Source organism: Bos javanicus, chromosome 12 (assembly GCF_032452875.1).
Source record: "Bos javanicus breed banteng chromosome 12, ARS-OSU_banteng_1.0, whole genome shotgun sequence".
Taxonomy (NCBI): domain Eukaryota; kingdom Metazoa; phylum Chordata; class Mammalia; order Artiodactyla; family Bovidae; genus Bos; species Bos javanicus.
The window spans coordinates 54,776,667-54,801,666 of record NC_083879.1 but is presented as its reverse complement, the minus strand read 5'-3'; the positions used below and the strand labels follow the sequence as shown (position 1 = coordinate 54,801,666).

The window sequence follows — 25,000 nt, the reverse complement described above, 5'->3', positions numbered from 1 at the left end:
AGAGAAATCTAAGCCTTTGTTTTTAAAAGAGATTCTATGTAAAGGTAAGCTTCTATTTAATTCATTTATTATTAGTTTTCCCTAAATTTTTGGCCATACTGACTGGCTGCCAAATAAAGAGGAACAAATTAAAGAACAATTGAGAGTTATTTGCTTAAAGCTAATAACCAAACTTTATAGACAATTTCTCATTACCACGTACTTAGAAGAAAAGAAAAATCAACAATTGGTATTTTCTAATCCCTGTTTAAATACTCAGCCAAGATTACTCAGAGATTTAGCTAGACATGCTAAATGAATACGGCAGAAACAAGGCCCAACTGAATTGAATTTGAACAGCTGCCTGTGGTGTCTAGACCATAAATGATACTGTATTTCAAAAACAAAATGCTTAATGGTTAAGTATTTCCAGGGCCCAAGATAGAAGCACAAAGTGAACTCATTTCTTTGTAGGCTGTTGGAGTTCCCCAGATATTTTTAAACACCTGTTTCAAGGATATATTTTTGTGTGTTTAAATGGTAAACAGATTCAAATCAAGGAATAAGGTCACTATGACACGGGCTGAATTCCTAAACTGACATGTATAGGAGGGTAATTGGTAAGGGCAGAATTTTTTTTTCCTAGAGAAAGTAATCCAAATGCAATTTAATAAAAGGCAGATGGCAAATTGGAGAGAGTTTAGTATTATAGAATATGTGCAGTTCATTTTTTAAAAACTATTTGTAAACACCCGATCAAGTATGATTTTTATACTTCAAACCACTGAGATTAATACAAAGCAGAGCAGTTTACAGACAATTCTGCTCCTTGTGATAAAGATTTCCATCTTGGGTACAGATTAGCTCCACTGCCAGTGGCATAAGAGCTTCAGGATTCACCAGAATCTCCTACAGTATTGTTCCTATTCAGTCACTCAGTCAAGCCTAACTCTTACGACCCCATGGACTGCAGCACACCAGGCTACCTTGTCCTGCACCATTTCCTGAAGTTTGCTCAAACTCATGTCCATTGAATGGGTGATGCTATCCAACCATCTCATCCTCTGCTGCCCCCTTCTCTTCCTGCCCTCAGTCTTTTCCAGCATCAGGGTCTTTTCCAATGAGTGACTTCTTCACATTAGGTGGCCAAAGCATTGGAGCTTCAGCTTCAGCATCAGTACACAGTATGGTCATGGCTTAAAATAGTTTCAAAGCAGACAAGACAGGTGCGTATAAAAATAGAAGTAGGGTCCTCAGAGCCCCTATGGGATCTTCCTCTATGCAACATGGAAGGTCACCTAACAGTTAAGTATTTCACACATTTCTGATCCCACCAATTATAAAAAGGCATGGTGAATTTGCAGAATATTCAAAGCAAATCAATACAGATAATTGAAGGGTTGGAAAACAGACAAAGACAGAAAGAGCCAGCTTTTCCCCTGTTTCCTCAGGGCAGGGATTTTGCATCCCGTTTTGCTCGAGCAGTGAGTAAAACATATAAGGTGAAGTGAGTCCTTTGTAAAAACCTGTTGGTTAACCTAGGAGTAAAAATGTAAAGAACATACTGCTGCTGCTGCTGCTGCTGCTGCTGCTAAGTCACTTCAGTCGTGTCCGACTCTGTGCAACCCCATCGACGGCAGCCCACCAGGCTATACTGGAGTGGGGTGCCATTGCCTTCTCCGAAAGAACATAATAACAGTCTTAAAGGAAGGATTACTGCTACTGCTGCTGCTAAGTCGCTTCAGTCGTGTCCGACTCTAGCAACCCCATGGACTGCAGCCCACCAGGCTCCCCCGTCCCTGGGATTCTCCAGGCAAGAACACTGGAGTGGGTTGCCATTTCCTTCTCCAATGTATGAAAGTAAAAAGTGAAAGTGAAGTCTCTCAGTCGTGTCTGACTTTTAGCAACCCCATGGACTGCAGCCCACCAGGCTCCTCCGTCCATGGGATTTTCCAGGCAAGAGTACTGGAGTGGGGTGCCATTGCCTTCTCTGTAAGGAAGGATAAGGATCACTATTTCCTAAAAACGGTAACTGACTGTTTCTGCCTTTACCCAGAAGAAAAGCTATGACAAACCTAGACAGAATATGAAAAAGCAGATACATCACTTTGCCAACAAAGGTCTGTATAGTGAAAGATATGGCTTTTCCAGTAGTCATGTACATATGTGAGAGTTGGACCATAAAGAATGCTGAGCACCAATGAACTGATGTTTTCGAACTGTGGTGCTGGAGAAGACTCTTGAGAGTCCCTTCGACAGCAAGGAGATCAAACCAGTCAATCCTAAAGGAAATCAATCCTGAATATTCATTGGAAGGATTGATGCTGAAGTTGAAGCTCCATATTTTGACCACCTGATGTGAAGAAGTGACTCTTTGGAAAAGACCCAGAAACTGGGGAAGGTTGAGGGCAAGAGGAGAAGGGATCAACAGATGGTTGGATGGCATCCCCAACTCAATGGACATGAGTTTGGGCAAACTCTGGGAGATACTGAAGGACAGGAAATCCTTGTGTGCTGCAGTCCACGGGGTTGCAAAGAGTCGGGCACGACTTGGCTAGTTAATGACAACAACCCATGATATAGAGCAAAGATGGAAGACAAAAGCCAGTTATGATAGGTTAGGATTCATCAACAGGGTGACCAACTTATTCCAGTTCAATCAAGACTTCCCCAGTTTTAACAATAAAAGTCCTATCCAAGTGAGACATAAAATATCACCTGCCATATTAGTAACTTAAGGACATTGCAGTCATTGGTCATTACATTAGTAAAAGTGAAACTCACTCAGTCATGTCCAACTCTGCAACCTCATGGACTATACAGTCCTTGAAATTCTCTAAGCCAGAATACTGGAGTGGGTAGCCTTTCCCTTCTTTAAGGTATCTTCCCAACCCAGGGATTGAACCCAGGTCTCCCACATTGCAGGCAGATTCTTTACCAGCTGAGCCACAGTGGGAAACATAAGCATACTGGAGTGGGTAGCCTATCCCTTCTCCAGTGGATCTTCCTGACCCAGGAATTGAATGGGAGTCTCCTGCATTGCAGGTGGATTCTTTTACTAACTGAGCTATCAGGGAAGCCCTGATCATCACATTATGGCCACCCAATGGTGAACCCTGAGGGAACTCAGGATGGAAACCAAAGAATGCCCTCCATCTAGCAGTCATCAGATAGTAGTCACCCCAGATGGTACAGCCTGAGGAATCTCAGGATGAAAAAACAAGGATGCTACTAAACCAAACTCCCAGCCACCATATAGAATGGATAAACAACGAACTGTATAGCACAGAGAGCTATATTCAATATCCTGCTGCTGCTGCTAAGTCACTTCAGTCATGTCCGATTCTGTGCGACCCCAGAGACGGCAGCCCACCAGGCTCCCCCATCCCTGGGATTCTCCAGGCAAGAACACTGAAGTGGGTTGCCATTTCCTTCTCCAATGCATGAAAGTGAAAAGTGAAAGTGAAGTCACTCAGTCGTGTCCGACCCTTCTCAACCCCATGGACTGCAGCCTACCAGGCTCCTCCATCCATGGGATTTTCCAGGCAAGAGTACTGGAGTGGGTCGCCAACGCCTTCTCTGATTCAATATCCTGAGATAAACCATAATGGAAAAGAATATAGAAAAGAAAATATATGTGTGTATAACTGAGTCACTTTGCTGTACAGCAGAAATTAACACATTGAAATCAACTATACTTCAATTTTAAAAAACTTTTTTAAAAATAAATAAATACAGGATATTGGCTCCAGATAGCTAAAGAATTATTGCAATAAGCCCAAACTCTTGAATCTTTCCATATACAGAAAAGCACTAAATTCTTTCACTGGAGATTTCTAGTTTTCTCTATAATTAACAATAATCTTTTGATGTTCCAACTGCCTGCACTTTGTTGCATAAATTCCTATGTATTCTGGCTCCCCTCCTTGTCTCCCTAGAACAGTTTTCCCAGAGTTATTTACGATGCTGTCTCCCAGGTGTGAAGTTCTAAGAATGCCCACAGAATAAAACATAACTCTCAAGTTTTCCATTGTGCCTTTTTTTAGTCGACATGGGAAACCCCATAACTCTTGGGCTACCAGACAGTAGGTCATCCAGCCCTGGAGATGCTTAAAACAGATAAGATTCTTATCTGACTGGGAGAATGTGGGCAAATCCTACTGGAATGCAAGGAAGAAAAACTCAGTGCCCTTGCATAGGGTTTTCCATGCGCACAATTCTACCCGTGTCATTACTTAAACAATGATCAGTTATCAGGGCAATCATAAGACAGTGATAACAATAGTACTGATTTTATTTCCACCTGTCAAAGTGAGTTTGTGCTGGCATTAGCTCATCAGAACCCCATGAAATTTGTGTTTTAACCTTGAGCAGAAGAGCTAAATTCATCCCCCCATCATATGGAAATAAATGTGAACCCCAAAAAGGAGGGTAATGATTACTTGTAGTTACCTAACAAGCCAGTCTATGCTAGGTCCTGCTTGAGGTTGATTAGGCCAACTAAAACATGGCTGAGCCGCTAACAGCAGGGCTTGGAATCATGCAAGTCTGGGGACACGTGCTTATTACTGAAGAAATGGCCTTGGACAAACTACAAAACTCTCTAGGCATCTGTTCCCTCACCTATAAAATGGAGATAATGTCATTACCTCGTCATAATAAGTTTATAACACTTTCTTTTAGTGAGCCTTCCTGCAAAGTGATGGTGTAATGGAACACAGGTCTATGAAATCAGAACATAATTGGGCTCAGGAATTGAGGTCTCTGGTTAAAATAGCTGACATTTTAAATATTTTCTATGTGTCAGAAATTTTCTCAGCACTTATCATGCATCATACATTGAATATAACAATGCTATGAAAAGTATTATTCTCATCTTCATTTTATAGATTAGAGAAGTATAAAAAATTTTTAAGTATTTTGCCTAAAATCACATAGGTAAAAACCAGCAGAGTTCATATTCAGATCTTGGCAATGCAACCCCAGAACCTATACATGTAAATACAACACTATACTGTCCCTGGTCTATTTTCAAATGACCTGTGAGGTATGCATGAATAGCATACTCTTTAAAAAGCAATAAATAAATACAATTTCTCTCGGTAAAACTTTTAATATGTTTTATTGGCCATAAGGTCAAGGTTAAATTCTATGACAAGTACCAAAAATACTATATTTTGTTGATTACAGGACTGAACTGTTCACACTTGCAGATACAATTTGAAGTGATAAATACTTAGTACATCCAATCTAGTTTTCATCTAACCCAAAACTCACTTCTATTAGCACAATGTGTTATATGTGCCATGTGCTAAATAGCTATTGACCAATTTTTCAGACAGCTCCTGTTTGAATATTCCAGGTTCAGTTCAGTTCAGTTGCTCCTTCGTGTCCGACTCTATGCGACCCCATAGATGGCAGCCCACCAGGCTCCCCCGTCCCTGGAATTCTCCAGGCAAGAACACTGGAGTGGGTTGCCATTTCCTTCTCCAATGCATGAAAGTGAAAAGTGAAAGTGAAGTCGCTCAGTCGTGTCCAACTCCTAGCGACCCCATGGACTGCAGCCCACCAGGCTCCTCTGTCCATGGGATTTTCCAGGCAAGAGTACTGGAGTGGGGTGCCATTGCCTTCTCTGATCAAACACCTAAGAAGATATAAAAATAATATTACACAAACACCTTCAGAAAAGAGAGAAGAAAATATTTCAGTTGTTTGGACCAGCCTGAAACCTTATATCAAAACTTGACAAAGACATTTCAAGAAGAAGTACAGACAAATATTCTTCAGAAACACAGATATGAATATCCTTAACAAAATATTAGCAATGAAACCTTTGAGTATGTAAAATGGATAATACATCATGACCAAGGGGGTCGTTACTGCAATGACATAGTAATGCAAAGTTGGTTCAACATTCAATATACAATCACTGTATTTTATTATATCAACAGACCAGACAAGGAAAACCATACATACAATCTGGAATATATGCAGAGAAAGCATTTGACATAATTAAAAATCCATTCTTGACAAAAAGTCTCAGTAACCTAAGAATAGATAGGAACTTTCTCAATGTGATAAAGGACCTTTGCAGAAGGCCTATAGTTAGTATCATAATTAGTGGGGAAATACTGACTGCTTCCCCATCTCACTACTTTTCAAACTAATTTTTAAAAAGAAGAACAAAGCTGAAGGATTTATGCTACCTAATTTCAAGAAAAACTATAAAACTACAATAATAAAGATAGTAGCTATGACATGGGATAAATAAAATAGATCACGGAAGCAAAACAGAGGGTTCATCAATAAACTCAGTCATGTGGTCAATTGCTTTTCATCATGACGAGGTAATTCAAAGGAGAAAGGATAATCTTTCCAACTCGCTATCCATATGGGAAAAATCACCATCACCTCTTATACTCTAGTTTCTATTAAGAAGTCTTAAGAATACAGAAAGTCTTATTTTTGCTCCTTTACTCACAGTAATAGTTGGTAAAATTATCTAGTTACCCATTACCATGAGTAGAAATGTGTCATAATTTCAAAGATCACATTTTATTTCTGTATTTTTCCTAACATTTTAATGTATTTTTCTTATTTTTTCAGCTTCATATTCTATTTATATATTATGTTATACATAATTATATTGTATTTCAGATAACTTCAGCATCTGAAGTCCTTGGTTTAGACCCCATTTGCGACCCCATGGACTGTAGCCCACCAGGTTCCTCTCTCCATGGGATTCTCCAGGCAAGATTATTGGAGTGAGTTGCCAATATTAGTGGGTTCCTCTCCAGAGGAAGCCCTTGAGGGCATAAATTTATTATTTTTCCTAACTCTCATCACTTGTTTCTTCCTTTTTTTTCTAGGGGTAATAGATTTGATTTTTAAATTTTAATCTGTGGAACTCTGGATCTAGTATGCTTTTCTAAAAAGAGACTTGTGTCTGCTTATACAGGATATAAGATTACCTTATGTATTCTGGAAAGACATTTAATTAGTGTATTAACTTGGGTTTTGTGAATTACACTAGTAACATAAAGTTAGACTCCAGGCCCATTTAAGAGTAGATGCATGCATTCATTCTGTTATTTCAGTCATGTCTGACTCTTTGTGACCCTATGGATTGTAGCCCACTAGATCCCTGTGTGGAGAAGGCAATGGCAACCCACTCCAGTACTCTTGCCTGGAAAATCCCATGGGCGGAGCAGCCTGGTAGACTGCAGTCCATGGGGTCGCTAAGAGTCGGACACGACTGAGCGACTTCACTTTCACTTTTCACTTTCATGCATTGGAGAAGGAAATGGCAACCCACTCCAGCATTCTTGCCTGGAGAATCCCAGGGATGGGGGAGCCTGGTGGGCTGCCATCTATGGGGTCGCACAGAGTTGGACACGACTGAAGTGACTTAGCAGCAGCAGCAGCAGACCCCTGTGTCCATAGGATTCTCCAGACACAACAACTGGAGTGGATTGCCATTTCCTTCTCCAGGGGATCTTCCCAACCCAGGGATCAAACCCACATCTCTTATATCTCCTGCATTGGCAGGTGGGTTCTTTACCACTAGTGCCACCTGGGAAGCCCAAAAACAGAGACAGGGACAAATAAGTTTAATTTCAGCTTTGTGCAAGCAGAGATTTTTATGGCCACATTTTCACTGAAGGCATAGTCCCTTCAAGGGGCCCAAGATTCTAGGAAGGTCTTAAGTTTGACTGCTCTCCTTATAGATCCACTTGGTTTCTCCCAGTATCTGTCATTGCCATCAAAATCCTTGACTTTGACTTTTGCTGCCAAGGTAGTCTGAAATTCTTTTAACCCACCACTCTTGTTTCAGCTAGTTAATATATGCTTGCTATACTCTTTTCTCTTTTTTCTGTTCCTTAAAAGGTTCTCTTCCTTCTTTGTGATGTAAGCAATACATTAAAAGTGGTTTGGAGGTACTTTCCTATGGTTCAGTGGTTAAGAATAGACCTTGCAGTGCAGGGGCCATGGGTTCGATACCTGGTCAGGGAACTAAGATCCCACATGCATGGAGAAACTAAGCTCAAGCACCACAACTACTGAGCTTGAGTGCCACAACTAGAGAGTCTGTGCTCTGCAAGAAAAGATCCTGATGATGGACAAAACAAAGATTCCATGTGCCACAACTAAGAACTCACACAGCCAAATAAATAAATACAATATTTAGGGGGGGAAATGGTTTTGCTGTTGTTGGAGAAGGCAATGGCACCCCACTCCAGTACTCTTGCCTGGAAACTCCCATGGATGGAGAAGCCTGGTGGGCTGCAGTCCATGGGGTCACACAGAGTCGGACACGACTGAAGTGACAGCAGCAGCAGCTGTTGTTGTTGCTTACACCACCTACCTAGTTTTCACTATGAGGATTTTTAGACTATGTAATCCATCCCTGGGTTTCCCAGGTGGCTCGGTGGCGAAGAATCAGCCTACCAATGCAGGAGACACAGAAGATGCTGGTTCGATCCCCAGGTCAGAAGATCTCCTGGAGAAGGAAATGGCAACTCACTTCAGTATTCTTGCCTGGAGAAGTCTATGGACAGAGGAGGCTGGCAGGCTACAATCTGTAAAGTCGCAAAGAGTCAGACACAGTTGAGCAACTGAACACACAATCCATCCCTACTGCTGGAAGTAGGATCACATACAACGGTTCAAGTAACTTTAACACTCCTTTCAATCAGTCAATCAATTCAGTCTCTCAGTCACGTCCGACTCTTCGCGACCCCATGAACTGCAGCACGCCAGGCCTCCCTGTCCATCACCAACTTCCAGGGTCCACCCAAACCCATGTCATCGAGTCAGTGATGCCATCCAACCATCTCATCCTCTGTCATCCCCTTCTCCTCCTGCCCTCAATCTTTCCCAGCATCAGGGTCTTTTCTAATGAGTCAGCTCTTCGCAATAAGTGGCCAAAGTATTGGAGTTTCAGCTTCAACATCAGTCCTTCCAATGAACACCCAGGACTGATCTCCTTTAGGATGGACTGGTTAGATCTCCTGGCAGTCCAAGGGACTCTCAAGAGTCTTCTCCAACACCACAGTTCAAAAGCATCAATAACACTGATTTTAACTTGGCTCTTCTCTTTACACTGATCCTTCAGAAAAGCAATGGAGTGAAGCAAGTCCTGTCTTTAGATTAGACTCCTTCCAAGTGACACCACAAAGGCCTTAACATGAAGTGAGGAGGAGAAAAAGAACCCCCAAAATATTTTATGTGAAGACACCTATAGACCTCTGACAACATCTCCAAACTAGACTATTTGCAGGCTTCCATCTCAGGTTCTTCACAGATGGTGAGGCAACATTCACAGATGACTCATGTCGACTTCACGCATGATATTCTGACTGGGAGAATTTTTCGTTTCATTTGTGAGCCGAAGTATACCTTCCTCACTACTAGTAGGGACTCCACATATGTTTATTAGATGTCATAGCTCCTTTAAATATAAATCCTTGGTATCATTCAGTTCATTTCAGTTGCTCAGTCGTGTTTGACTCTTTGTGACTCCATGGACTGCAGCACACTAGGCTTCCCTGTCCATCACACACTCCCAGAGTTTGCTCAAACCCTTGTCCATCAAGTCGGTGATACTATCCAAGCAGCATCATTAGTGACCCCTTTAAACACCATTGTGTTTTTTCTATTCCAATTGCCTTTTGTGTTCCTTTCACAGAGCCAGTAGTTCACTCAACTACATAAAATTTACTAAAAGGTCTTTCTTTCAGTCACTTCTAATGACTCTAATAATAAGTCTAGCCATGATAACTCCTGTAACTGCTTATTAAGTAGACAAAACCAAATGCAAAATTCATCTTTCTTGTATGTCTGTTGCAATGAGATATAAGGAGAATATACAGACATCTGCTGCAGTTAGAGCAAACTGGAAAAACTCTGGAGATTAACTGTATTGGACACCAACTTGGAAATATATCAGTATTGTAAGTTTAGAAAAATGAAATCCAGTTTTGCTACCCATCTCAGTTTTGCCAATTCAAATATAAATACATGTGGTAGCAATCAATGTCTATGGATTTTCTAGGCTACTATTAAAATGAATGCATTTATTTACAATGGTATACTTTATGTAAAACTTCTATTGTTTAAAATTCTAATTGTTAAAATATAAAGATTTAGACACTTGAAATAGGGGGTGCTGGCAGAATGAAGAGGATAAAGGAGAAGGTGAGAAAAAAAAATAGGAAGAATGTCTGGAAAATGTGAAATGTGTAAAAATGTGAAAGAAGGAAAAAGAAAAAGAGAAAGCATAAAATGGGATAAAAAGAATTTGGGGTGGGACAGAGAAGTAGTCTGAGAGTAAGAGAAATTGGAGATTGAGAATCAACAGAAACTGTATTGGCTTAGCCAAAAAGTTCACACAGGTTTTTCCACAACATCTTTCTGGTAAAAGCAACAAAATTATGCTGAGTTTGTAAGTTAGTTATCTGTATGTAAATCACCACCAACCTATTTCTAAAAATGATGCCTTTAATCAGAGCTCCAGATTAATGTTTCCAATCATTTCCTGCACTCTCCTACTGCATGAATGAGACATCTCCAAAATCAATAGGTGTACATCAAACAACCTTCTGTTCCTAACTCAGTCTCCTCCTCTGAACATATATATCTAAAACCTGCTGCACACAATGTTTCTTACCAAAGTAAACAGTACACTCTATTCATCTACCAGGTCAATTATGATGAATCCTTTTCTCTGTGTACTCGGATAGAAAATATTTCCCAGCCTCCTTTGCAGTTAGGTATGGCCATGTTACTGATCCTACCAATAGAATGTGGATTAAAATGAAATATGCTACTTCCAGATCTTAAACCTTCACACTCTGTGCATTTGCCTGACAGCCAGACGTGCACAGAACCCAGGGGAAGACTCAGAACTGAGGGTGAACGAGGCACTAGACGAAAGCAGCAGAGGTCCCTGAATGACATAGAATAACATCTTCCCCTAGGACAGACCCTTAGCAAACTGATACATGAGAAAGAAATGCATCTTTATTATATTGAGGAATTGAGGTTTGGCGAATTATAAAGGCTTACCTTCCCAATTATTGAGTTGGCCAAAAATTTCACTCTAATTTTTTGTAACATCTTATGAAAAAACTCAAATGAATTTTTGGCCAACCCAATAAATTGGCTTCTTCTGGTAAGGAATTCTGATAACAACACCAAAAACACACAGCAGTGACTTACCAGTTGGAAACCAAGCAGTAAAGAAGCAGTTGTCACAAGTTCTGAAAAGATGGCAATATATGTTATACAACTGCGAAATATTTAATAAAAGAGTTGCCTGTTATCCACACAACAACAAAATCTAAACATCTAGGAGCAGGAGTTAGAAAGCAGAGGAATGAATGCTTTGTGTTACTTGTTACTACTGGCTGCCTTAGGCAAGATATAGGTACAAGAAGGAGATGAGCCTTAAAAAAACTGCCTTATTTCAAGCAAAACTTAAAAAGAAGAAAGTAAAGAAGTTTAGAAACATTCACTGTTCCTGGACATCTAGTAACAAAACACTGAGAAAAGCTTCCAGCAAAAACTGTTCAGTAAAATTTCTCAGTGAAACAAAACAATCAACCTTGTTGCAAAGATTGAATAAAGGCCCTAATCTATTCCTGATGTTTATTGTTGCAGAGAGCCTCAGGTTGCTTCTAATACATTAAGAGAAATAGTGGAGTGAGAAAATTATTTTTAAGGAAAAATAAAAGCAAATGTTTGTTGTTCAGTCACTAAGTCACGACCCCATGAACTGCAGCATGCCAATCTTCCCAGTCTTTCACTGTCTCCCAGAATTTGCTCAAACTCATGTCCATTGAGTCAATGATGCCATCCAACCATCTCACCCTCTGTCACCCCCTTCTCTTCGTGCCTTCAATCTTTACAGCATCAGTCTTTTCCAATGAGTCAGCTCTTCACATCAGGGTGCCAAAGTATTGGAACTTCAGCATCAGTCCTTCTAATGAATAGTCAGGGTTGATTTCTTTTAGGACTGACTGGTTTAATCTCCTTGCTGTCCAAGGGAATCTCAAGAGTCTTCTCCAGCACCACAGTTCATCAGCACTCGGCCTTCTTTATGGTTCAACGCTCACATCTGTACTTGACTACTGGAAAAACCATAGTTTTGACTATACAAGCTAGTCTCTCCGTGTTATTTTTTTAATAGTATTTGCTCTCTGTCTCTGTGTCACATGTTGGTCTTACAGTATTTCAAACTTATCATTATTATTATATTTATTATGGTGATCTGCAATCTTCAATATTAATATTAGAATTTTTTTGGCCCTCCACAAACCATGCTCATATAAGACAGCACACTGAATTAATAAATGTTCTTGTACTACGGCTGCTCCACCAACTAGCCATTCTATCTCTCCCTCTTTTTGGACATACCTACTCACTGAGACATAACAATACTGAATTTAGGCCAGTTAACAACTCTTCAATGTCCTCAAGCATTCAAGTGAAGCTTGAAATTTGAACACTGTCCCTGACTTTAAATCTAAAGCTACAAATGATTAAGCTTAGGAAGGAAAGCATGTCCAAAGCCAAGACAGGCTGATAGCTAGGCCTCTTTCTCCAAACTGTTAGCCGAGTCGGGAATACAAAGGAAAAGTTCTCAAAGGGAATCAAAAGGGCTACTCCAGCAAACACATGAATGATAAGAAAACTAAACAGCCTTATTGCTGATATGGAGAAAGTTCTAGTGGCCTGGATAGAAGATCAAACCAGCCACAACATTCTGGCTGTTAAGCCAAAGTCTAATCCAGTGCAAGGCCCTAACTCTGTTCAATTCTATGAAGACTGAGTGAGGTGAGGGAGCTGCAGAAGAAAAGTTTGAAGCTAACAGAAGTTGGGCATGAGGTGTAAAAGGAAGAAACTCTCTCTATAATAGAAAAATGCAAGGTGAAGAGGAAGAGTTGATGTACAAGCTGCAGCAAGTTACCCAGATCTACCTAAGATAACTAGTGAAGGTGGCCACCCTAAACAACAGATTTTCAATGTCAATGAAACAGCCTTATAGTAGAAGATGCTATCTTGGACTTCCATAGCTAGAGAGAAAAAGTTAAAGCCTGGCTTCAAAGCTTCAAACAGCAGGCTGACACTCTTGTTAGAGACTAATGCAGATGGTGACTTTAAGTTGAAGCCAATGCTTATTTCCCATTCTAAAAATCTCAGAGCCCTTAAGAAATATGCTAAATCTACTCTGCCTGTGGTCTATAAATGGAACAATAAAGCCTGGATGACAGCACAGCTGTTGACAACATGGTTTCCTGAATGTTTGAAACCCACTGTTGAAACCTCCTGCTTATTAAAACAGTTCTTTCAAATGTTACCGTTCATTGACAATGCACCTTATCACCCAAGAGCTCTGATGGAAATGTACAAGGAGATTCATGTTTTCATACCTGCTAACACGACATCCATTCTGAAGCCCATGGATCAAGGAGTAGTTGCAATGTTTAAGTCTTATTATTTCAGAGACACATTTTGTAAGACTATAAATGCCACAGATAGTGATTCCTCTAATGAATCTGGGCACAGTAAATTGAAAACCTTTTGAAAAGGACTCACCACTCTAAATGCCATTAAGAATATTCACGATTCATAAAAAGATGTCAAAATATCAACATGAATAGGAGTTTGTAAGAAGTTGATTCCAACTTTCCTGGATGCTTTGAGGGGTTCAAGACTTCAGTGAAGAAAGTAACTTCAGATGTGGTAGAAACAGCAAAAGAACTAGAATTAGAAGTGGGATCTGAAAATGTGGCTTACTTCCTGTAATCTCATCATAAAACTTTAATGGATGGAGGGTTGTTTCTTGTGAATGAGCAAAGTTTGAGATGGCATCTCCTCCTGATAAAGAGGCTCTGAAGATTGTTGAAATGACAACAAAGGATTTAGAATATCACATAAACTGAGTTGATGAAGCAGCGGCAGGATTTGAGAGGGTTGACTTTCACCTTGAAAGAAGTTTTACTACGGGTGAGATACTATCAAACAGTGTTACATGTGACAGAGAAATCAGCTGTGAAAAGAGGCATCAGTTGATGTGGTATACTTCATTGTCTTATTTTAGAAACTGCCACAGCCACCCCAAACTTCAGCAACAACCATCAGTCATCAACATCAAAGCAAGTCCCTCTACTAGCAAAAAGATTAGGACTTGCTGAAGACGCAAATGATGGTTAGCATTTTTTACCAAAAAAAAATTTGTTAATTAAGGTAGGTACATTTTTGAGACATAATGTTATTGCACAACAGACTCTAGTACATAGTGTAAACATAACTTTTTTTTAATTAAATGAATTAATTTCATTGGAGGCTAATTACTTTACAATATTGTGGTGGTTTTTGCCATACATTGACATGAATCAGCCATGGGTGTACATAACTTTTATACACTAGAAGAACAAAAATTTCATGTGACTTCCTATATTGTGATATCCACTTTACTGCAGTGGTCTGGAACCACAGCCACAATATCTCCAAGGTATGCCTTAATTTTTGAGACAGTTAAACTGACAAAGAAATTGTGAACCTGGTGTAATAATGCACATAAGTGTTCAGTGAACCTTAAGATATCTTTCAAGTAAGAATGGGGTATGAAAGCTGTGCATCCTTCAAGAAAGGCAAACTCCCCACCATCTACTTCAGATGTGGTCAAGGAAGATATGGACAAGTGACAATCTCCCAGGGAACAGAACTAGGGGTCATGAACCAGGGAGTTTCTTCAAGACAGCAGAATTGGGACTAATCAAGAAACTTCCCCTGCTTTCAAGATAAGGGACCATCTTTCATGATGTCTATCCAGTGAATTTCACCAGTAACTGACTGCTACTCACTCTGCCTTCTTCTAAATGGAAGTGTTTGTTTGTACTTATTGGGTCTCTATTACACCATTGTATAGTCTTTCCTAGTGGCTCAGTGGGTAAAGAATCCCCCTGCAATGCAGGAGATACAGGAGACGTGGGTTCAAACCCTGGGTAGGGAAGATCCTCTGGAGGAGGAAATGGCAATCCAGTCCAGTATTCTTTCCTGGGAAATCCCATGGACAGAGGAGGCTGGCAGGCTACTGTCCATTGGGTCACAAAGAGTCTGACATGATTGAAGCACTGAGAACTCACACACCATTGTATATGGGTGGAGAGCAGGTAGAATGTCAGTTAGTTTCCTCTTTAACTCACCAAACTATGAGAAGCCACATCTCTCACTAAAAATACTCTGGAGATTCTGCACTCTGAGCAGGATGAACGACAAGATGGGACCTTAGGTTGTTTCTCTTGCAAAAAGAATGTCTACTATTGGCGAAAGGAATACCGAAAAAGGCACTTGGTGGTTGGAAGGGCAGACTGTGCTTGTGTCTTCAGCAGTTTATTTTCTCCTCCTTTTGGACATCTAGAGATAGCTCATTTCCCAGTTGTTCCTGCTTAGGTCATTAAGTTGTGTCTGACTCTTTGTGATCCCATGGACTGTAACCCGCCATGCTCCTCTGTCCTTGGGATTTCCCAAGCAAGAATACTGGAGTGGGTTGCCATTTCCTTTTCCAGGTGGTCTTCCCGACCCAGGGATTGAGCACGTTTCTTCTGCTTGGCAGGCAGACTCTTTATCAGTGAGGCACCTGGGGAGCTCTAAAATTCTTTTGGTGGTCTCCCTGGTGGCTCAGTGGTAAAGAATCCACCTGCCAGTGTAGGAGACATGGGTTCAATCTTCCTGGTTCAAGAAGATCCCACATGCCCCACAGCAACTAAGCCCATGTGCCACAACTCTTGAGCCTGTGCATATTTCCCAGGCTCCTTTGCCATTAGGTATGGCCATGTGAATAAGTTCAGATCAATGAATGTGACAGAAGTGATATACACAATCTCCATGAGTGGACTCTCAAAAGCTCCCCACAGTTCTCCACATTATTTCTCCTTCTGTGTCAACCAGCTGGATGGAGGATCAGGGGAGGACTCTGAGAGCCTAGGGGCTTTCAGAGCCAAGAAATGGAAGGTGTTTTGTTCCCCGAAGGAATAATTTCAAACAGTGACACTCCCACTCACCACTACCAATGTGTACTGGACTGCACCACCAGCCAAAAAAATAACTCTTTATTGGGTCAAGTGCACTGAGATTTTCAAGTTGTTATAGCAGTTGTTGTTGTTCAGTCAGTCATGTCCAACTCTTTGTGACCCCATGGACTGCAGCATGCCAGCCTTCCCAGTCCTTCACTATATCCCAGAGTTTGCTCAAATTCATGGCCATTGAGTTGGTGATGCCACCCAACCATGTCATCCTCTGTCACCCCTTCTCCTCCTACCCTCAATCTTTCCCAATATCAGGATCTTTTCCAGTGAGTCAGATTGTCACATCAAGTGACCAAAGTATTGGAGCTTCAGCTTCAGCATCAGTCCTTCCAATGAATATTCAGGGTTGATTTCCTTGAATACTGAAAATGAAGCTCAATTTTCCACTCTCTCTCACCTCTTACATGTCATTTTTATATGTCTATTTTGATGCCTAAGTGTATTTCAAATCCTGCTCTTTCTCACTGCCTATTTTATCACAGTCTTAACTCAGGTCCTCCTAATCTTGCATCACAATTATTAATATAGTCTTCTAATGTATAACCCTATATTTCATTTCACTGCCTATACCCCCAATCATCTTGGACACTGCTTCCAGGAAATTGTCTAAAATGCAAATCTCCCTACTCTGGGTCCTTCAGTGGCTTCTAAATGCCTTCAGGGAAATTCCAAACCCCTTAACATGAACTATAAGAGCTTCCATGATTTTATCACTGTCTACCTCTCTGGCCTCATTTCCCCCCGCTCCAGCACAAGGTCTCAGAACATCTTCCATACAAGAGTGTTAGCTTTCCAATTACGCAGCTCCTTCAAGTAAACAACCTATAGCCTGGCTGCCTGCTTGGAATGTGGATAAGAAACAGATTCCTGTTCTCATTAAATCACTCTGGAATTGTCTGCTCTATCTACTGGTACCCTCTGGTAAAGAATCCACCTGCAAGGCAGGAGACCCTGGTTCAATTCCTGGGTTGGGATGATCTCCTGGAGAAGGGATAAGGCTACCCACTCCAGTATTCTTGGACTTTGCTAGTGGCTTATATGGTAAAGAATCCACTTGCAATGCAGGAGACCTGGGTTCAATCCCTGGGTTGGGAAGATCTCCTGGAGGAGAGCTTGGCAAAGCACTCCAGTATTCTAGCCTGAAGGACCCTCATGGACAGACATGCCTGGTGGGTTACAGTCCATGGGGTCACAGAGTCGGACACGACTGAGCAACTAAGCACAGCACAGCACATCCACAGTACCTTCATTCCTCACCCCTTACTCCTCACTCTTCATCTAGTACCCCAACTTCTTTTCCTTATTACTAAACTGTTGGTCCATTTCCTATCCGTGTCTTAACATCACATATATTTAGAATATTGGCAGATCTTATTTCTCCTAACACTGGTTTGACGCACTTGATTTCATCCCTCGGTGCTGTATTCCTACTGATGGTTAGCAGGCCAACAGCCTCCATCATGCCAGCATCTACTCTCCACTCTTTGCCAAGACAACCCAGTCTCAACATTTCTCCTAGTTTTCCCACAATGGAATCATTGTCTGTTTTCCCCTCCTTCTAGGGGTTGAGAACAAGACTGAAACATGAGCTTCTTCAAACTTCCATTCTAGTGTTCATCCGCTTTATTCCATTTAGAATACATCCTCCCACTATTTTGCCTAGAAATTTCCAGTCATCTTTAAATTCCAGTTAAATCCCAATTCAACATTACCTCTTCTGTGAAACCGTACTTGTTCCTCAAAGTGGTTCTACCTTCTTTTCTTCATACTCCCATAGCACTCTTTAATACTCTAATTTTATCACTCATTTCATTGTATTTCAGTATTTTGTTTCTTGTTCATCTCTGTCTAGAGTGTACATTGAGGATAGAGCTTTATCTTCTTCATTCTTATTTGCATCATTCCTAGCATAAGGTGAGTGTGTTTCTTGAGTAACTAGAGTAAAAAAATCATTAATCTCCAAAAGATAGTTGAGGAAGAACAAAAACAGCAGGATTCAGCTTGTCAGAATAGAGTACCAAAAACACACTAAGTTGGGTCATAAGTCCTGAGTCAGTCACTATCTCCAAGAGAATTGAGCAAAGCATCTTAACTTGACTAGATTAACTTGAAGGGTTTTCCAACTCCAAATTCTAGATATAACCCAGACATATTCTTCCCATGCCAAAAGTAGCAGGGGATGGGGACACGTAGAACAAGTTATCACAGGTAACACCAGACTCTGCACAGAACATCGAGTTTGGTGTATTCTAACTGTGGTCAACTTACTTTTCACAATGTCAGTAGTAGTCATACTTTGTTAATCAGAATTTCATTTACTACATCTTCTCCTCCCTCTAGGAAAATGAAAACTTCTTGGTTGCCTCCTCTAACCTCTGTATTTTCATGAACAAGCCTTTTTTCATTTGGTCTGTCTGATCACCGTCCAACTTCTAAAGGAGCAAGAGCATCTTCAAAAGTTTTGCCATTTCACTGATCACTACCTCTGAATATATCAACAGAAATACATTGGTTTTAAAAATAATTATTTCTAAGTCAGAAGTTAGCTGCTTCATGAGAAATATCTTACTTGTAAGAGAAAATTGCCAATGATATTCAGCTTGGTTTAGCCCAACTTGGATAAGGAGTCCAAATCTGTCATAACTGATACTCACCCAAGCTCATACTCAAAGAGTAAGGAACATATGTATGTTATCAAGTCATTATCTCATTACTGCCATCAGTTCTGCGTGTGTGCTGGGCAGAAGCATGTCTGCCTAAGCCCGAGAATGAAAGCTTAATGCCAATAGTTATCAGGCTGCTGGGAAAATGGTAAAAGCTAGACTGTGGTAAGATTAAGATTCAACTGTCTACACAAAGAAGTTTAGAAAGCTTGAGAAAAAAAATTGGCCCTAGTGAGCAAGTAGATTTTATGTTCCTTTAACAAATTTAAAAGCTTTCATTTACACACATAAATAAATGTATCAGTTTTTCAGAAAGGCCTGACATCTCATATGCCCAAATTAAAAAAAAAAAAATTATAGTTCTAGCTACTGATTCGTGTTAGAAATGGATCTCAAAGTTCCATTATAGTTAGAAATGTGTCTTGAAGTTCCCTTTAAAGTAACATAAAATTTCAAGTGTGTCTTCAGTTTCTGGGGAAGAAACTTCTCTTGCTCATGTTTTATTTTAGGAAGATTTTAAAAATCAAAACAATGTTGGACATATGTAGAATGGGGATTTTGAATCGTTTTCTTTCTTTCCCACTGGATCCTAATTATTGGGGAGGCTAGATCCTCTTTTCTCCTCTATCAGCAGGGAGTTGCAGAAATGACACTAGCCAGACTGTCGGAACAAACACCAAAGTGTGAGTTTCCCATGCATTTTTCCACCATTAAGCCAGAGCCAAATAAGACTGGAAATTTCTGCTCTTTTTGGCTCCATTTCCCCAAATATACACTATCTGCAGTTTAAGATACAAGTCCTATGTTTCTCTAAAATTCAAGAAAAGCCAAATACACATAAAATTCATTGGTCAGTTAAGCAAATATCTAGTGTTTCGGTGCCTAGGAATATTCAGCAACAAATGTGATAATTGGTTTGGATATTTTTAGTGATCCTATTTCCATTCCTTTAAATTTAGTATCAGAGCAAAACCAACCAATACACATGCAACTTTTGATACCTAAAACCTCTGCAGCAGATAGAAGCTTTATTCCTTGATTGACACTTCAAATTCCTGAAACTAAAAAAAAAAAAAAATTTAACACAGCATAATGATATATACAGACTGGTTCAAAACTGGAAAAGGAGTATGTCAAGGCTGTCACCCTGCTTATTTAACTTATACGCAGAGTACATCACGCAAAATGCTAGGCTGGATGACTCACAGGCTGGAACCAAGATTGCCGGGAGAAATAACAACCTCAGATATGCAGATGATACCACCCTAATGGCAGAAAGTGAAGAGGAACTAAAGGGCCTCTTGATCAAGGTAAAAGAGGAGAGTGAAAAACTGGCTTAAAACTCAACATTCAAAAAACAAAGATCATGGCATCTCCCATCATTTTATGGCAAATAGATGGGGAAACAGTGAAACAGTGTCAGACTTTATTTTCTTGGGCTCCAAAATCACTGCAGATGGTGACTGCAGCCATGAAATTAAAAGACACTTGCTCCTTGGAAGAAAAGCTATGACAAACCTAGACAGCATTCTAAAAAGCAGAGACATGGCCAACAAAGGTCCATACAGCCAAAGCTATGGTTTTTCCAGTGGTCATGTATGGGTGTGAAAGGTGAACCATAAAGAAGGCTGAGCACAGAAGAATTGATGATTTTGAAATGTGGTGCTGGAGTAGACTCTTGACAGTCCCTTGGACAGGAAGGAAATCCAACTGGTCAGTCCTAAAGGAAATCAACTCTGAATATTCATTGGATGGACTGATCCTGAAGCTGAGGTTCCAATACTTTGGCCACCTGATCCAAAGAGCCGACTCATTAGAAAAGACCCTGATGCTGGGAATGATTGAGGGAATGAGAAGGGGACAACAGAGGATGACATGATTGGATGGCATCACCAACTCAAGGGAATCAGGCAGATAGGGAAGGACAGGGAAGCCTAATGTGCTGCAGTTCATGAGATCACAAAGAGTTTGACATGATTTAACTGCTGAACTACAATAGCCGATTAACAATGCTGTAATAGTTTCAGGTGAACAGCAAAGGAACTCAGCCATACATATACGTGTATCCATCCCCACTTCATGGGAAATAGATGGGGAAACAGTGCAAACAGTGTCAGACTTTATTTTTCTGGGCTCCAAAATCACTACAGATGGTGACTGCAGCCATGAAATTAAAAGACGCTTACTCCTTGGAAGGAAAGTTATGACCAACCTAGATAGTATATTCAAAAGCAAAGACATTACTTTGCCAACAAAGGTTCGTCTAGTCAAGGCTATGGTTTTTCCTGTGGTCATGTATGGATGCGAGAGTTGGACTGTGAAGAAGGCTGAGCACCAAAGAATTGATGCTTTTGAACTGTGGTGTTGGAGAAGACTCTTGAGAGTCCCTTGGACTGCAAGGAGATCCAACCAGTCCATTTTGAAGGAGATCAGCCCTGGGATTTCTTTGGAAGGAATGATGCTAAAGCTGAAACTCCAGTACTTTGGCCACCTCATGCGAAGACTTGACTCACTGGAAAAGACTCTGATGCTGGGAGGGATTGGGGGCAGGAGGAGAAGGGGACAACAGAGGATGAGATGGCTGGATGGCATCACTGACTCGATGGACGTGAGTCTGAGTGAACTCTGGGAGTTGGTGATGGACAGGGAGGCCTGGCGTGCTGCGATTCATGGGGTTGCAAAGAGTCGGACATGACTGAGTGACTGATCTGATCTGATCTGATCTGATTCCCCCTCAAACTCCCTTGCCATTCAGGCTGCCACATAACATTGAGCAGAGTTCCCTGTGCTCTGTATTAGGTCCTTGTTGGTTATCCATTTTAAACAAAGCAGTGTGTACAGGTCCATCCCAAACTCCCTAACTATCCCTTTCCCCCATCCTTCCCCTCTGGCAACTGTAAGATCATTCTCTAATTCTGTGAGTCTCTTCCTGAAAACAAACCTGTTAAATCTTAGTTTTTCTAACCATCAAAAGACTCTCAACATAAGAAATGACCTCCAAGTAAGCACCAAGTTTGGGGCAGCACCAGTAAAGCATCCTTGTAAAGTAATGATGTCAAGGACATGGCTAAGAAAGACGAAAGGGTGTGTGTACCAGGGCTTCTCAAGATCTTGAAGCCCTGCCTTTCAGATCCTTTCTCCTAGACAGAAGGGCCTCTGAAAATCTTAGCAAGATTACTCTCAAGCATCCTGACTCTCAGACCTAGATTTTAAAATAAGAAACAAAAAAATGTTGATTTTAAAAAGAAGCATGGTCTGGCTTTGGACTGATGGGGTGGATTATAATTTGATACACATAAATCCACAAAAATTTTAAAGAAATTATGTTAGTTTGAAATTAGAAATGAAAAGAAGCCTTTTAAGCCTTGAATTGGGGAGTGAAGGGAGAGGGAGAAAGCAGAATAAGAAAACTGGTCACCGAGAAATAAGGATCTTTCTTTGAGGAAAAGGAAGGCTGATTCAGTGGGCAGGTCCCGAAGGCAGAGCAAGTAGCCATGGAGAATCATTCTAGGGAAAGAACTGGACCCTAATCTAGGACGTGTCTGCACTGTAGCTGGATTTCATCATTATTCTGACCCAGGGACTGCTTGTGTAACTTCTATTCTGTCCCACTTTTGAATTAAAATGCCTCTCATGGTTCTCCTATGGCAGAGCTACCATTTTATTCACATGTTGGGTGTTGCAGAGAGGCAGAAAGCTCATCTAGCTCACATGTCTTCAGAATTGTACTCAAGAAACTTCACCTAAGAAATGTATCCACACCTGCACCTAAATTAGCCGATCAGATCCCAGACTTCAAGCTAATGCTGAAAAAAGATGAGATTAAGAGGCTTTGAGGTACATGAACATACAGAGTGTTTGGGGAGAAATGTAAATTATCTGTGGCCAAAAGTTGGACTGTGACAGATTAATGTTAACTGCAAATTCCTTGCTACTTCTCCCATTGAATTCTGACTGGCCTTAGTGTCCTGATTAACCCACAGAATACTTCCTAGGTGACATAGTGGGACTTTCTGAGGCTAGATTATAAGAAGACTTGCAGTTTCCACCAGGGTCTATTGGAACGCATTCTCTGAGAACTCTGAGCCATCACATAAAATGTCTGACCATCTTAAAACCACGAAGCTGTAAGAAGCATAAGAGGTCTGCAGAGACCCTGTTAGATAAGACACCATATGGACTGAAAGGCTGATGAGCTCTGAGGCACCAAAAAGGTGCACAAAAAGGCCATCTTGGAAGTGAATGCTGCAGCCTGAGCTGTACCTGATGACATCATATGAAGCCATTCCCAAACGCCTGATCTATGTTATTGAGAGAAAAGGAAACAAAAAAAAAGAAAGGTTTCCTTCTTGGATGGGACGGGAGTTTGGGGGAGAAAAGATACATGTATATGCATGGCTGAGTCCCTCTGCTGTCCACCTGAAATTATCACAACATTGTTAATCAGCTATTTATACCCCAATATAAAATAGTTTTTTTTAATTTAAATTAAAAAATAAACAGTTTTAAAAAGAAATGGTTCCTTTAAGCCACTAAGTTGTTTTTTATTTTTAATTTGAGGATAATTGCTTTACTGTATTGTATTAGTTTCTGCCATACCTCAACATGAATCAGTCAAAGGTATACAGATGTCCCTGCCCTCTTGAACCTCCTAAACAGAAATTTCTCTAAAGAAGACATGCAGATGGCTAATAAACACATGAAAAGATGCTCAACATTGTTCATTATTACAGAAATGCCTATCAAAACTACAACAAGGTATCACCTCACATCAATCAGAAAGGCCATCATCAAAAAAACCTACAAAAAATAAAAGCCACTAAGTTTTCACAGTTACACACCAACAGAGAACCAGAATATTTTTCTTGCTTATTTCCCCACCATGTTCCCCCCAAATTAAAATCTTTCTATTTTAGAATCGTCCTCATTTTTCTAAGCTTCTGATATAAGACAGGTACTTCTAGAATCGCCCTAATGGTCGAACTCATGGTGTTTTTTCTTTCACCTGAGATAACTGTTTAACTACAAACATGAGCACACCTTTCTAGGTTATCTTTTGAAAACATGCAGCCAAAACTGAACTCATAATTCCACAGAGTACTCTACTTTTCAACTACAGCATTTGTTGATGTTACCTGTTAGCTAGAAAATGCTACTTTTTTGATAAAAGCAGATGAAATTGCTGTAGTATCTTACAGTACTGGTCCAGATGATTTTTGTTATTTGGCTTAAAGACGACCAGTTTCCTCTTCCATTTGACTACTGCGACTGAAACATATTGTGAGGAAGCCCAGGTCACAGGGAGAAGTTCTATGCAGATTTTCTAGAGTACTGTCAGGCAGTGGGAGTTGACATCTATGTCAACATTTCAGTGGACCCCTGCATACTGGGTCTCACGTTTCCACCACCACTACCTCCATTTTGGAATAAGGATATCTATAGCTTCTGAGATGGTTCAGTGGTGAAGAATCCACCTGCCGAGCAGGAGACGTAAGTTCGATCTCTGGGTCAGGCAGATTCCCTGGAGAAGGAAATAGCAACCCACTCCAGTATTCTTGCCTGGGAAATCCCATGGATAGAGGAGCCTGGCAGGCTACAGTCCATGGGGTTGAAAAGGGTTGAGCATGACTTAGTGTCGAAACAACAACTTAGCAGTTATCCTATGCCCTTTCTTGGCATGTTGATTATTGGAGGCAAATAATTTGTCTCTTTAGTTCACATATCTTCCGACCAAGAGAAATGGAACTCAAGAAGCTGTACCTCAGCAGAAACCAACACAACATTGTAAAGCAATTATCTTCCAATTTAAAAAAAAAAAAAGAGGGGTTGCCACATTCTTCACATTTGTATGGTTTCTCCCCAGCGTGAATTTGCCTATGTTTAATAAAGTCTGATTAAAGACTTGGCCACATTCTGTACATGTAAAAAAAAAAGAACAAGTGTACCTGATGATACACACCTACAGAGCTCATCACGCCTGGACCCCATTTTGATAGTGAGATTCTGAACCCAAGCCTGACTGAGTCTGAGACTAAAATGAAATGAGATTTTTGAAGTCTCAGAGAAGTTTATTTTGATGAAGAGATTGCTAGTGTAATAGCCAGAGTATTGGCTGTAGACATTTTCTAAAAATGGTGATAGTGATATTTTTAGTCATACACGCTCTTAGAAATTGCCACTCCTCCATCAAGAATTAAGGTCTCTTTCTTTTCCCTTTGAAACTGGACTAGCTTTTATGACTGCCTGAATCCCCTGTTTCACCTC

At 40.5% G+C, this 25,000-nt stretch overlaps 1 long non-coding RNA gene across 1 annotated transcript in view; it reads right to left on the bottom strand.

Annotated features, from left to right (window-relative positions):
- LOC133258507 (uncharacterized) overlaps positions 1 to 25,000 on the bottom strand; it is a 222,690-nt gene that overhangs the window by 171,788 nt on the left and 25,902 nt on the right. The gene's annotated exons all lie outside the window — the stretch shown is intronic.